The following is a 15,672-nucleotide window of genomic DNA, read 5'->3' on the forward strand; positions in this document are numbered from 1 at the left end:
TACTGATAGCGGTACTTCAATACCTACAGACAGGTGAGGGTGCACCTAAATATTTTTCGAGTCATACATACTGTGGATATCAACCCCCAAGCAGATCTTTCAGTGGCTGCAAAGACAGTATCAAATTGGCCTGGCGGTATTCTTTTACAAGGCAGTTACCTTTATTTGGCTGGCGTAAAAAGATGCTAGTACAAAAAAGAAAGCCCGATAAAAACGCATAAAACACGTCAGAAATAAGCCGCAGCTTAGCTAAACCTCTGCTATGTGGCTATGTGCTCTGTTTCTAAGCTGTAAACAAATCCAGTGGTGGCTTTTCAATTTGCGAGGGCTTGAGTACGGGATCGTCTTGATTCGCCGTGCAGGCGTGTTATTCTAAGGCAGGTAAGCTTGAGAAGCGTCCAGCCCCTGCAAATGGGCTCGGAGAGACGGAAAAGCGAGCCGTGAAAGGCGCTGTGACACTTAGAATCAAGATGCGAGGACGCACAAAGGTTGCGATGATCTGGTTTCAAGCAGACGCCTGCATCTCTTCTGTGCCATTACAGACCACTAGAGCTTCGTCTGCTCAAGCTCCATCTATTTGGCATTCCTCCTGTGTGCTGTACTTCCGGTTTTCCTGGCTCCTCACGGTCCTATTAGGTGTTTGAGTTGTTGATTATGCAGTCGGATATCTACAGATAAAGACCAATGTATAATCTATTGCGGGTGTGTTTACTAAAGCCATCCCATCACAGTTTACGCCATTCCACAACCACAATCATAAGTCTGCGTTCTGTTGCAACCTTCCATTCAGCTTCTACGGTCTCTCGCTGTAAAGTAACGGGTATAAAAAAACTCATTCTTCCATTACAGGCTGTAAAGGGTGAACCAGCGCAAGGATTGTATTAGCTATTGATATCATAAAAAGTTGTTAACAGTCGTAACAACAAGTTTATTGCAGAATATAATCTGGCCTGTTGCAAATAACATAAACAAAATGACAGTGGGGCGTGTGTACGTTTCCAACATTAATTGTCTACATCTAAATTAGCTGGACTTGGCAGATTTTGTGGAAGCAGTGTAAAGAAAATCCCTTTTAAAAGGATTGTAGTCTCATGTTCCCTGGCGGTGGAGTGACGCCCACCAAGTCTCTTCGACTAATCTGTCTAAATGTGCGTCAAAAACACACTACGGATTTGGTGGGCCAATCTGCCTAGTACATACATCTGCACATTTGCCACCAAGAGCCGTAAAATAGTTTTATGTTCCTTCGAAAACGTGGTCAAAAGCACGTTTTGTTTTCGTTTTTTTTCTTCTTGTTCAACATGAAAATGTACAAGACACGGCTAATATTAGCCTCACCACAGAAAGTAAGAAAATATAACTGACAGAGACGAATACAAGCTCTATAACGAATAACATTACTGCTTACAGGTTAGCTAGGCAGACCGAGATGCTAAGGCAACATGTGAAACTAGATCATTGTATATTGTAAAAGTAACGGTTTTAAACATAGGCAGGTTCAGTCAACCAACGTCTTTTTTCTTTGATGACCTGTCCGCGGCAACGGCAGCAGATCGCCGGACCCTGGGGGTAATTGAGACACGGATGAAGCTGTGGAAACCGATGACCGTTGTCAACATCTGCTTCACGAAGCCGCTTTCCAAATAATATCGATCCGTGTGACATTGTTGTACCAGGGCAGGAAACACTACTGCAGCCTGAGGTAAATATAACACACCGCCAAAACCGGACAAATAATTTGATTTTTCACGAATGACCCAGTTCTGTCATGAGCGGATCCCGCCGCCTGTGCAGTCCCTGGCTCATCACGATGAACCATGAGGAACAATCAGAGCCACTCAATGTCTTAAGTGCAGATAAGTAATGGCTTATTAAGAGTACAACTTCATATCAACACAGTCCCAGCCCGAGGGCTGGATAGATCAATATTTAGACAAACGTGATGTCAAAATAGAAGTACTTTGAATTAGCGTAATGGATCAATGTCTAGACAAGTTTTTAAGAACCAAGAATGGACAAAGAATGAACATTAAACGGACCAGGTGCGAAATGGCGCTAGTTCCACAACGTTCACTTTGGTAATTAGGAATGTCCAAATTGCTAGCTGAAGGGTTTGACGGCAGCTGATGCCCAATTAAAAGAAACCGCCGGAGGAAAAGAGCAGTAACGAGCAGTAAATGTGTTGTATCCAGAATCGTTCTTTTATTCGGAACCATGCTCAGACTGAATCTGAATCTTAGGATCTGAATAATCCTCGCGTCAACAGAACCCTGCCTTGGGCAAATCTGCGTTCCTGGATACGCGGAGACCGTGCAGAAACGTGCCTGATCCTAACTCTAACCCATGGAGGCATAGAATTAGATAGGCAAGGCTCTGGATACGATAGAGGCACGGGAAGGACTAAATATATGGTGAATTCTAATCAGAGAATAGGCAGACAGTGTCCTTATCTCCCAAGACGACCGCTGACAATTAGAGCGACTCAAGACTTAAGATATAGATCTCAAACCCACGCACACATCGACAGCTGAGCCCCTATCTCCTCAAGATGACCAATGAAGAAATAACCAGAGCGGCACAACTTCAATATATATCTTTAATCAAGGGCTACGCGGACGGGGGCGCCTATCTCCTTAAGGCGGCTGCTGAGGAAACAATTAGAGCGACTCAAGACTCGAGATCAAGACCTCACATCAACGATAACTCGGACGACAGCGAAGCCCCAATTTCCTCAAGATGACCGATGAAAAAACAATCACTCAAGACGTTAGATGTATAGATCATCTTCAGACCTGTTATTGGCGCGGAGCCAGATTTGGTAATGAAATCTGGCAACTCATAACCGCCCTTGGTCGGACGACATGATTGATATCGACATAGTTTTCATCAAATCTATTCATGTTTGCGGTAAGGGCTTGCCACATAGGCAAATACCGACCGATGTGAAATTCCCATGCCATATAGGACGACGTTATATCAACACAGTAATTTCTTCTTGTTATACTGTTATATTGGTTATTTCATCGTACATATTTACCTCATTCGGAAAATGTAAGTACAAATCGATCGTTTGTGTGACCGAATATTAGTCTAAGCCGAAAGTGCATGAGAAAAATGTGAATGATTGTCTGCAGCAAAGAAATGACCACGGTCTCCAACAGCGATATGCACTTCCGGTCGCTTTTATCCATTCAACTTGGCCTCTACCTACATATGAATACACACATTGAGACGGCGAATTTGATATATAGCTGACATAATATAATAGCACGATGATAATACCGTTTGCCTGCATTGAATGGGGCCTCAATTCTATGCACACTGGCGTAATTGTACGTCCGTCTGACCCCTAGACAGGAAATTGTGTTCTTGGACGAATGTCAAGTCCAACAAAACGTGTCCATGTAATGTTGGAGCCCGCAGAAATGCACGCTCCTGTCCAACTCATATGAATACAGATCTTATGGACCTCTAGAGGACAAATGTCCTATATTCTACGGATGGAATACTGTACAATTTTGATTTCAGGGTCCATCTAGCATGGGCAGGGAATGGCCATAAAGGCAGGAAAATATGGTACTTGCTTGACATGTAGCAAATATCATATAGTTCTAAATATGCGAGGCCTAAAACTTCCACATGTGCCAACCCTGTACAGATTCATCACAATTTCAACTGTGACACTTTTGGCTTTCAGCGTGCCACTAGGTTCTCTTCCAGCTCTCATCAATATACCGTTAACATACCTGTCTCCAAGTCATTTTACAACAACAGCTTCTTTCCCCGGACTGCAAAATTATGGAACTCTCTTCCAAACAGCTGCTTTCCGTCCGATTACAATCCACAAAGCTTCAAAACAAAAGGTCCACCGCCATCTCCTGACATAACTACATTATACTCACTTAAGTACCTCTAGCTCTATGCCTAGAAGTGGCCAAAATAATTGGCCTTGCATTGAGCGACACCGTTTAAAAAAATCGGCCTTCAACTTCTCCAGGGTAGATTTATGTTTACTACATTCGTGATATAAGCGTGGATTCCGCGCGAGGGATGGTGACATTTCTTTGATAATGAAAAATGAAGAACGCGGCTTAAAGTTTTAGGGACACTGGTCTAAACTTTGCGAGCGCTTACTGACAAAATTGGATTCCTTAAACGTGTTGACAGGTATCCAATTTTCCCGGTAAGCATTTTAGACCATTATCCCTCTTTAGTCTTCGTCGTCCGCCATACCGTAGTTTTATGAACCCAGCTGCGTGTTCATAAAGCGATCCTTCTCACGACTGCTGTGTAGATATAAAGAACAAACAAGGTTTACGTGCGAAACCATGACGTTCCTGAGATTTCATTTCATCTGATTATTAGTACAAAGCCTACTCTACGGGAACGCCTTAGAGGGTTCATTCACTAATTATGATTTCCCTTGATTGTAAACTAGTTTGACAAGCCAAAGCTGTTGCAAGCTGGATGTTTTCTTGAAAGTGTTCCATTTTCTCTTCTGCTCTGGGAATGTCATCCATATCGTAGTTTCATGAACCCAACATGTTCATAAAGCAATCCCTTTCACGATTGCTGTGTAGATATAACAGAAAAACAAGGTTTAGGTGTGTGATCATGAGTTTCATTACGTCTGAGTCTTCTAAGTCTACTCTGCGGGAACGCCTTGGTGGGTACATCCGCTAATTATTATTTTCCTTGATTGTAAACTAGTCTGACAAGCCAAATCTCTTGAATCTTCCTCTGACGTTTTCTTGAAAGTGCTCCCCTCTTTCTTCTGCTCTGGGAGTACCATCCGGAAGCGAAATAGCAAGAAATATTTCATGTACAACTTGTCTGTCTAATGACGGGTACGCAGTGCGGGACTTGTTTCATCCCCCACACACTGACACAAAGCCCTTGGCGTCCCATCCATTTATTTCAACTACCTACCGCCGTTTGTTTTATGAATGATTACTACAATGACGACCCTCCGTGTACATTACCCTACATACCCGGACAGAACCTCCCCAATATCGCGATCAGGCAGCTAGAGACACGAAGCCACTCTCTAGGCAATGGTACGTATTCCCAATGCAACCTTTTTGATGACAGATATACCAATGGAGATACCAAGTTTGAATGCTTACTGCAAGTGTGACCCTCAAGGTACATTATCCTACATATCAAGACACTTTGGTGACAGGACCCCCAAAGAGAAGATTGCCACAGGGAGGACCCTATATGTACATTATCACATATTTCAGGACCTCTGAGCAATTGTACATGTTCGCAACGCACCTTTTTGATGACTGAGATACCAAGTTTTGTGAATCATTACTATATATAAGTGTGCCCCTCAAGGTATATTATCCTACATATCAACCCACTTTGGTGACAGGACCCCCAAACGACGCCCAAAGAGAAGATTACCACAAGAGGACCCTATTTGTACATTATCACATATTTCAGGACCTCCTCAGCAGCCGTTAGACATGGCACCGTGAGTAGGTGCAGTGTCCCAGAGAGGATCACACGACCAGGCAGCACCCGCCGTGCGCCATTGAAATGTACCCTGCAGGTACTTATTACAACGTATTAGCGAACAGCGCGCACCTGGTGCGATCATACCTCCCGCTAGTGTCATTAAACCGGCGCTCTGTCTCTATCTACACCATCCTAACATGCATCATTCCTGTCTGTAGATGTAGGACCTTCATCTGTCAAGTTGAACTTAAAACGATCGGTTGGAACGGAAGCAGTACGTGGAAGAAAAAGCCAAGACCTGGCTGGTTTTCTTCACTATTCTGTGCTTCTGTGGGCAGCGGAGCGGCGACTTGTAACCGTGCGGCGTCCACGGACGATTAATTCTCGGTAAAACGCGCTGATGGGAGAGTGGGTAATACAGTATCGATCTTCGTTCTTCCCGCGCTATAATGCGCGGTCGGTAATTGTTTTGGGAATTGAAAGTCGCTGATGAAACATTCCTCGGAGTGTAAAGTCCCGGGATGTAAATGAAGACGGGCTGCCGAGACACATATCTCCTCCGCGCGGAGATTAAAACGGAATGTGGGCTGCTGATACAAGCAAGTCATCAATACTAACTGACTAGAGATGCTTAAGACGAACCCATTCCAGCTGTCTGATGATAGCAGACAGAAAATGAGAAGACGTTTCCGTAAGGTAGATGTGTGCCTTCTATCGGTTTGGAACATAATTACAGTAATCTGAAAACAAATGACGATTAATGGCCGACATAAATGAGTCTCGAAATGCCGATGGCGACGGCTTGGTGTCCATGTGTGAAAGATTAAGTCCTGCATTGGTTATCAGACAGGCAGGTGCTACATTAATTATTTCCGGCTATTTCGCTTCCGGTTGATATTCTAAGAGTAGAAGGGAGAGGAAACATTTCAAAGAAACCCTCGGGTTTGATCAGTGAAATTCAGTAACTGAAATATGTCCGGCTCTCAGACAATCAATGTTGAAGGAATTGAATTGGAAAAGCACAATTAGTGGATGGACCCAGCAGGGCATGCCCGCAGGGTCAGCTCTAAGGTCAAGGCTCAGATGTGATGAGATCTCAGGGAACTGGTGATCACGGAAACCCTGCTGTTCTCTCTGTTGATATACTTAAATACGCAGCAGTCATAAATAACATATCTTTGCGAACACAACTTTGCCCGGAGACTCGTGCTCTTCTTAAAGAGCAATAAATAACATCCCCACAGAATCCACGGGTGGCAAGGATTTTATATAATTTTTGCTTAGGGCCCAACCAATATACGCAGGATTCTTGTCAAAATGGGCCCGGGGCTACAAAGATAAGTAATCGTAGTTCTTCGATGGAGATAAACTGAAACAAAACTTTCCTTGAAGTTGAAAGAACTGTTCTGAAGACCAGGAACACATATTACCTCACGGCCTCACAATCTTAAAGAATAAAGGCCCTGGTGGTATCCCCTGTTGGACTGCTCTCTATAGCTTTCCCTTGGACCATGTGGTTCCGGATTTCAGCACCAAGGACAGTCCCAGTTAACAACAGCAATCATCTGGTGCCTAAATTAGTAGAAAAATTCCAAGCCCGTTGTTTGAAAAAAGTGAATGTATAAGTTGCGATCCTAACTTGCAAAGCTCGACAATCGGAGTCAAGTTGGGATGATTTGTTCCATATTGATCGTGGGGACTCCTGCAGCTAAATTGTAGTTTTCTCGATTCTCGATATAAGTCATCACGTCGGCACAATAACTTAATTGCATGAAGTATTTCAGGCGTTGAAAATTACAGATTTGAGTATCGGGAAAAACGTTTCTCGTGTCACCCGAAAGCAAAGATATTAATGTACACATCGATAAACCCTGTTGCTAACGCAATACGTCTTTTCTTTATCTACTTCAGCGGTAATTACTAAACGCTTATCTTAAACAGCGGACACCAATAATCGCAGTCAGAGGAAAGGATCAATGAATTACAGCCTCATAACGGAAGGAAAGAACACAAATCTTAACACCGTCAAGTAGTAGCCAGTAGCCCGTGTATTTAAAGCAAATATTTCAAGCAAATAATCTCCTGTTTTGGAAGGCTTCATACAGGATTTCCTTATCAGTGTTGTCAAATGAGCCGGAGAAACACTGACTGTAACCAGGTTTAATTTTGCTAACTTCTTGCTGTGCAAATTTAATCTTCATGCAGAGGTGGTTTCCGATGATGTCAAGTTTAGGTAATAATTTCCTGCTTACATGATTGATTACATAATCAGTGTGCCAAGAACTACATTATGTAATTTTGCAGCATCATTGATTACAACGAGTCTACGCACAGGCCGGAAGCAATCTAAAAATTACATTGACTAAAAGTCAGATCCTGGAGGGGCTGTTTCATCATTAGATCACACCCGAGGAGGATTTAATCTATTTGTGACTTTTTTTCTGCCGAGGATCACTTTGGGTGGTTGCGTGTCGGATACATTACCATATAAATGAATGAAAACCAAGCATATGTCAGGAAGGAAAGATTGGCCCGATGAAAAAAAGAAGTGACGCAATTCTTTACCACATGCAATTCCACTAATGAACTATTACAAACACCTCTTCTCCGTCAGAAAGAGATCATGATACATTACAATTGTGCATCTAACCAGAAACTAAGTTCAGTATTATGAGCATTAGTCCAATTCAAGTCACCAAGGTAACCAATTATTTGAGTCATTGTCGTCACGCCACCCAGCCAGCTATTCCCATTTTGGCCCCCGATCAACTTTTTAAAAAGCATTTCTTGTTCCCCCTGCAGTGTTTGGCAACAAGGGTCTCCCCGCGTCCACCAAAGTCCAGGTGTCACCGGGGGACATGGTCAACCTGCCCGCGACCTATAACCCCCACGATCACGTGATCGCGCTGACGTGGAACAAGATGGACGAACGACTGGAGGGTACCCGGACACCGGTGTTCCTCCACTCACTAACAAGCTCGATAGCACTAGGTAAAGGGGCATGATTGTTGGTATCGACGAGAAACTAAACAAATTGAACAATATATCCATATATACCCATCTGGCTAGAACACAGCCTGTATTGTATCATGTTGCCAGGGTAATATGCACTGGAAAGATACATAAGAGAAAACTTCATGAAAGTGTGTTATTCATTTAAGCTTCAGAATGATTGAAGCCCGTCAAGCAAAACCGGTCGGGACAGACTGAACAAATGTTCTAAACGGGAACTATGTGGCTTCAGACTGCAGTGTGATATATGTCGGTTAGCTTGAAGAATGACTCACTCTTCTTCAATCCATGCAGTCCATTTTCCCACTCTGTCCCATGCCGTGCCCTGTAGGTCCCTTGAGGGACAGAGCACAGCTGAATCCGAACGGGTCCCTGACGGTGTGGAACGTGACGGTTAAGGACGAGGGTCAGTACGTCATGACTGTTCTTGTGGATGCGGTCGGGCAGCAGGAGCATTACGTCTATCTGGACGTACTAGGTAAGTTCTAACAGTCAAGACAATGTTTAATGCGTAAGTGCATGGTATATAGATCTTTCCTAATCGAACACGTCGAACCCCCTGTTCTATTTCGATGTGTTCGAAATAGACTTGTTCTATTTCGACGTGTTCGAAATAGAACAGGGGTCGGGGCTTATGGTGTTCGATCGGGAACGGTCTGTTTGATCACCCTTTAGAGATGACTGGTGGTATTGACATCTTGGTACCTTTGACTAGTTGCTTGGCAGTCAATATTCTCAGACCAAAACCTTCGGTCATCCATAAGAATTAATTTTCGACTGTCCTGTTGTGGCAATCTTCACAAATTACTGCAGTGATTCACACGGCAAGTGCTAAGACATCATTGTGTCATCCACAGCGCCACCCCTGGTGACAGTAGGCCTCCAGAGTCCCCTTCGCGTGTCCCTCCACTCCAGCGTCATCCTCAACTGTACCGTGGAGAAGACCAGCTCCACCCTCCCGCGGGTGTACTGGCTACAGGACGGGCGGCAGCTCTCCCCGCACGTCGAGAAGCTAGACATCGAGACCAAGGACAAGTACAGGTCGTCCCTGGTGCTGAGGAAGGTGATGAAGTCTGATAGTGGGAACTACACGTGTGTGGCACAGCAGGGCAGGAGTGAGCAGGCAGACAGCCTCAGCTTGGTGGTCGTCTGTGAGTAGATATAGATAGTGCAAGTACTTTAACATATATAACCCATGCGTGGGTGAGCATAGAGTCTTGCATGAAGAAAACCTATAACCAATCTTGATGTTAATGATTAATGATCTATGGAAATTAAAATCGTTACCCTCCCCACGCCTTGCCGCGTATAGGGCAGTGCCCATTTCCATTTCTATATTCCTTTGGCCAAACAAGTGTAAAGGCTAGGGGCCAGTTTAGAGTAAGTTTTCGGCTAACACATGTCAAAAGTAGATGGTAAAAGTTTGAACTCATCCTTCATTTGCAGATCCAGCAAAAGTTGTCAACGTCTCGAGCCCCCTTCAAATCACCAGCGGGACGAAGGCAACGATCTGGTGCATTGTCGATGGCAACCCCACACCGGAAGTACGCTGGCGTAAGGTCGGAAGTGACGTCGACTTGGAGAGCGGCTGGGTGCATCACGGGAAGAGGACGTCGTCCCTGTCCTTGCACAGTCTGCGTGTGGCGGAGGCAGGCTATTACGCGTGCGTAGCGAAAAACAAGCTGGGTGATCCCGACAGAAAAGTCGTTCCTGTGATGGTAGTGGACAAGAGTTTCTTCAGCGCCGCCGGTACGTAGTAAGTCGAACATTTTCCAGTTATGTGCAATCAAGCACTGCAGTACACGATTCCCTATTAAAGCAGTATGATTTCTTAATGTTTGTACAATTTGTTAAGCTCTTATCTGGAACGGTTAGGCATTTTGGAGGACTTCCAAATGCTCCGTTCAAACCGAATTGAGTGCATCAGTCATCAATGAGAACCAACCCAGGAAATCGTTAAAGAGTACTACATTTGTAGTACATTTCGAGGCAGTTACACTTTTCTCTCGCCCCAAAAGTTGCCTCACAAAAAAGTAATTGCTAGTCATTTCCCAATCAAGAACGAGTGAGATTGTGAAGTGTTATGGTATACATTGACTTCATACTCTGGTTGGCAACCGTTCCGGAAAGCTTTTCAGTCTTGTCGTGGCAATCCCAACTGATACGTCTCAGAGCAAAACAGTCTGACACTTCCGTAGTCACCCCATCAGTCTTTGTCACTCAAACTGAGGAAGCAATGTTTTATTAAGTTGCTTCTTGACCCTGGCTAGGCGAACTGTCACTTCGACGTACGTCGAAACCGTCCCGGTTGTCTGGCGGAGGGAGGTCCGCCTATTTCTCATTCCGCACACACAGCATGGGCCAGCAATCAGCTCAAATTTACTGCAGCGCTGCCCGCATCGCAGGATTCAAATCGGCCAGGATCAAAGGTGGAGGCGACTTCCCCAATCTGTCGCCCGCTCCGCTCGTGGACCGGGAGGAGAAAAATGGCGGATTCTCCCACCCCGGCATCCATCACGGGCCGCGACTGTCACTCCGGATGGGTCCAGACGCCGCGAGGGAGACATCGGCAGTTCATCAACCCCCTCGACACGTTTGTAGCGATGATATTGGATACCATGCAGACTGACAGGGCCGATACTTCTTTTGTTTCCCCCTAAGCCCGGTCACTTCTCCGCCGCGACCTGTTGTATACTTTAACCTACTTCAATTCAGGGGAAGATGAGTGGATATTGATCAGGCACTGCAGATAACATTTCACCAGAAGTAATCAGCATCGGCTGACAGCACGGCTCTAAGATCTAATAAAGATGCATATTAATGTATATAATCACAAGATTGCTACCCGCAGATGAAATTATGTGCCATACATTGCCGTAGCGCAGATGATAATCTAAAGAACTTGAGGACGTTATATTGAAATCCTTGGAGTGGTATAGAATCAGCAGGCGATTGCTTTTCTGTCATTCATCAATTCCTTCCCCAATATGTGTCTAATATCTAGATATTTTAATAGATTAAGACATCAATCATCCAAATCATCAATGTAATGAGATCAAAAGCAACTTTACACTAATACGTTCCTTCATGTATATGTAACAGTTGACTGAAGACTTTATCTGTTGTTTCAGAGGGGGAAGGCGAGGGAAAAGGTTGGAGAGAGGTGACCGCCATCTTGGGAGGGGCGGCAGGAGGAGCCACCGTGTTGCTGGCAGTCCTTCTCGGGGTGGTCATTTTCTCCCGACGTGCAAAGATAGAGGACAGTCAGACGACGCAGAAGGTGTTTTCTCTGAACCATCCGACCGTCCTGAAGGACGGCGGAGGAACCATCCTGGTCAGCAAAGACGAGCGATTGTCACTTACAGCAAAGTTCTTCATCGGCAATGACCTTCTGGCGGAGAAGGGCGGCGTGCCCCCACTGCCCCCGCTGGTGGAAGACCAGCGGGCAGCAACTCTGGAGAAGAACAAACCGATCGCAGTGGACTCCGTGACGTTGTCACGGAAAACTGCCTTCCCTTCATCACTCATAGAACACCACTGTGACAGCAACGTCACCTGATCCGTGGGCTTCACAATGGGGATTGGAGCTGCTCATGGACCATGCACGGGGATTTGCTCCTACACGCAGAGGCGGGCTTTTGATAAGACATGAAGAAAGATGTATCAAAGCACGCTACGCGATTCTACTTGCTACAGAGCCAGAAGACTGTGTTATTCCAGCATCCTTCCCACGGCAAGTTTGACTTTGAGGAAGTGGTGGGGAAAATAATAACGAGACAAGCGACATTTTATAGCAAGGACTGATCGCTTTTCTCAAGAATCAGACAATTCGCGAGGAAGAAAATGAGAACATATTCCATCAATCAGACTTACAGGTTTATCTTAATGTTCCTCTTCACGTAGCAACCATAAAGAAGCAATGTTTTCATAGCTATCCGCAAATCTAAAACGTTTTTAAACACTTTTCATGACTAGGAACCACTTGCACTAACGCATACTGATTGAGACACAGATAACTCGCTTATCGACGCTTGCTCCAACGATAAATTGGTACTTAGTGCTCAATGTTACCACATAACACAAAGCATTCCTGATAATAAAATGGCTTGAAGCATGTAACCTGTGAATAGCTTCCTGAGATATTACATGCCATTAGGTAAACTTACAGTAAGTAATAAACGTTTTGATATTGGAATCGTACTTCTTGTCCTTTTGTGGCTCTGTAAAGACCAGATGAAAAGATACAGGCGTATGGCGTCAGAACAACCGAGTATTCTATTGAAATATTTCTTTCTAAATGTATGGATTTATTCATAGTTTGCTTTTGAATCAACACAATTGAAATATTTGAAAATGAAACTGAAAGCACACCAGAGACAACCATGCCAATAATAGTGCCTCCACGCTGGTAATTAATATGTTCTGTGAAGTGTGGTCTGGATTTTGATCATCATTTTATATACTAACATCAACAAAACTCTGTTTATATTTAGGATCAGGTGTAACTAAATGACCATCACTCGTGGTCATAAAGATATGACTTGAACAGCATATCTAAGATTAACTAAGAACAGCATCTAAGATTCCTTTAGGTCTCAAGTCTGAATACTGATTTTTCATCCTTTAAGAATATAGATACTTGCGGCGTGATATCAAAAGCATTTCAGTTAAATGCCAGCATTAATATTTGGTGTCGAGAAGATAAATGCTCTGCCCATAGCAAATTCAGAGGAATATAAATAACAGTATATATATCCTGCATTGGTCGTCAAGCTAGATCTATCATTTGCGAAGTTCAAAGTTCTACTTGACGCTCACGGGGCAAGAGATTAGAAAAATAACTGGAGTTCACCACCGTTGGGAAGATATGCTATCGCGCTCGCCGTATCTTATTAGGTGTAAATTGAATAGCGGCGCGCTGGACAAAATGCACGACTGATTGATTCATCGGTCTGCCGAATGAATTCACATTATAGATGCGTTCTGCACGCAGCTAAACATTCTTCATTCCGAGAAGGAATTGTTAGCGTGGACGGAAAGAACCTGGTGTTGAACAAATGACGTGGTTTTAATAGAACTCAGTGGGGTACTCTAGGACGGTGTCATTTTGTATCTACATTACAGTATGCACAACAAGATTTCATTCTTTCCTATTGCTCCAAAGGCCAAAACTATAACACAAAAGCACCTGATCAGAACAAAGCACGTTTAGACACCCTCAGCCAGTTCAGCTTTGATATACCCGTGAAAGGTTTTCATTAATTTGGCGGGGTCTTTGCCGCCCGACCTTTGTTGATTGAAAAGGTCAAGTTTACAAAGGGCCTCCATTCTGATTACTTGAAGTTGTAACTTTTGATCGCTCAGATCCGGTTGTAACCAAGGAGACGGTTATCCGTGGAGCTGATTGTTTTCTTCCTACTGTCACCAAGGGATCGTCATTTTCCGAAGGGTACTAGTGCCGTGGCGGAACGACTAGGATAATTTCAGGTAGGACTAAAACATTAATCATATGTAGAAGTTAATGAGTTGACCCCCAAAAGACATCTAGAAAATGAGAAACGCTGCCCAATGTTGAGATAGGTAAGCTATCATTCTAGGGACTAGTAAGGTAATCAGGTAAACAAAGTTGACCTATACTTGACCCTTTTAAAAGGTCATATCCCCCTCCCTTTCTCGGCGCCTTCTCGTGGTGTAAAATTCGCCTGGACTTGGTGTAATCGGTCTGAGAATAGCTTTTACCCTTTTCTTGAAACATTATTCTTATCTAAAACTCCTGGGCAACCCCAGACGCGTAGACGCGAGCTTATAAAATGAAAGCAGCGCTCGAACATGTACCCAAAATAAACAACGTAACTTACCGGCAAAGGTCATGATGAAAGGTCAACACTGTACACCTGATTACCCTAATATGTCGCATGTTGCCCGATGGTACTAATTGCATCGTGTGAGAATAGTTGAGTAGCCTTTACCCTTTTCTTGAAACACCATTTTTATCAAAAACTCCTGGGCTACCCCAGACGCGAGCTTATAAAATGATAGCAGCGCTCGAACACGCACCCAAACTAAACAACGTAACTTACCGGCAAAGGTCACGATGAAAGGTCAACACTGTCCACCTGATTACCCTAATATGTCGCATGTTGCCAGATGGTTCTAGTTGCAGCAAAATTCATAGCGTATCTACTATGATTTTGTTTCTGGATTCATGCAAAAGACGATAATGCCTGAAAATTTATTTTGACAGTGATAGCTTTAACATTTTCACGCAGAATATTCGGCAAGAGAAGGGTTCAGCAGGGCAGATAGGAACTGGAATAGGATGGCTTCCAGTCATATTCCTTCAGGGGCAGAGCACGATCAGATTGCCCCCGATTCGCGACCACCCATCTACGGGGTGGCCAATTTGACAGTGCCTAGCCGCCCGAAGGGATCTGCTTGGGGATTAGGATTCCAGGCTTGGTGTTGCATGAACCACAGCAAAGGCCGACCCATTTGTACCTGCCACTCTGCTAATACTCGCTAGATGGACCATGCACGCCCAGAAATAGCGCAGTCAGTCATGCCGGAGACAGCTAAGATATCGCCTGCAGGTTATAATGAGGTTTTTATCCCCGCTCTGATATCATCCTGCTATTGTGTTTACTGCTGGCTGGATTGCATAGCACACAAGACGTGGTGGGGACACAATCAAGTTTTTCCACATTATATTAATGCCGCCACTTACACAAGGGGCCAAGGAGATACCTCCACGGTCTGACTGACAACCCCAAAAAAACGATGCCGTATTTGTTGTGTTCGTATCTCATAGAATACAGAAAAAACGAAAAGAAAGTATTACTGACATTAAACAAACATGCACCGAAACTAGTCATCAATGCCACATCCTTAAGACTAAATGTAAACATTAAAAAGAACCTCCAAACTTTTCCACTGCATCAATAATTCAAAAGTGGTACTTAGAGGAAGTTTACGAAGCACACAGCTCTTACAGGCAGCCAAAGAGGCACCCCATCAGAAATTTACAGACGAAGTCGACACGCAATTCGACCAGTTATGACTGGCAATTCAACCCAATAAACGTACTCAGTATCAGGCTATGGGAGACTGTATAGCCCTTCTCTTTGATGTACAAATGCAGATATATAATTGTGGTGTTATTCAACTATACCCAAGCACTCGAAAGCCTTTCTCTGGTTT

At 44.2% G+C, this 15,672-nt stretch overlaps 1 pseudogene; it reads left to right on the plus strand.

Annotated features, from left to right (window-relative positions):
• The first annotated feature begins 1,602 nt into the window (after nt 1-1,602).
• LOC109483551 lies at nt 1,603-12,143 on the plus strand (annotated as a pseudogene).
• Nucleotides 12,144-15,672: the final 3,529 nt, after the last annotated feature.

This window comes from Branchiostoma belcheri, unplaced genomic scaffold (assembly GCF_001625305.1).
Source record: "Branchiostoma belcheri isolate BF01 breed outbred unplaced genomic scaffold, Haploidv18h27 scaffold65, whole genome shotgun sequence".
NCBI classification, from domain to species: domain Eukaryota; kingdom Metazoa; phylum Chordata; class Leptocardii; order Amphioxiformes; family Branchiostomatidae; genus Branchiostoma; species Branchiostoma belcheri.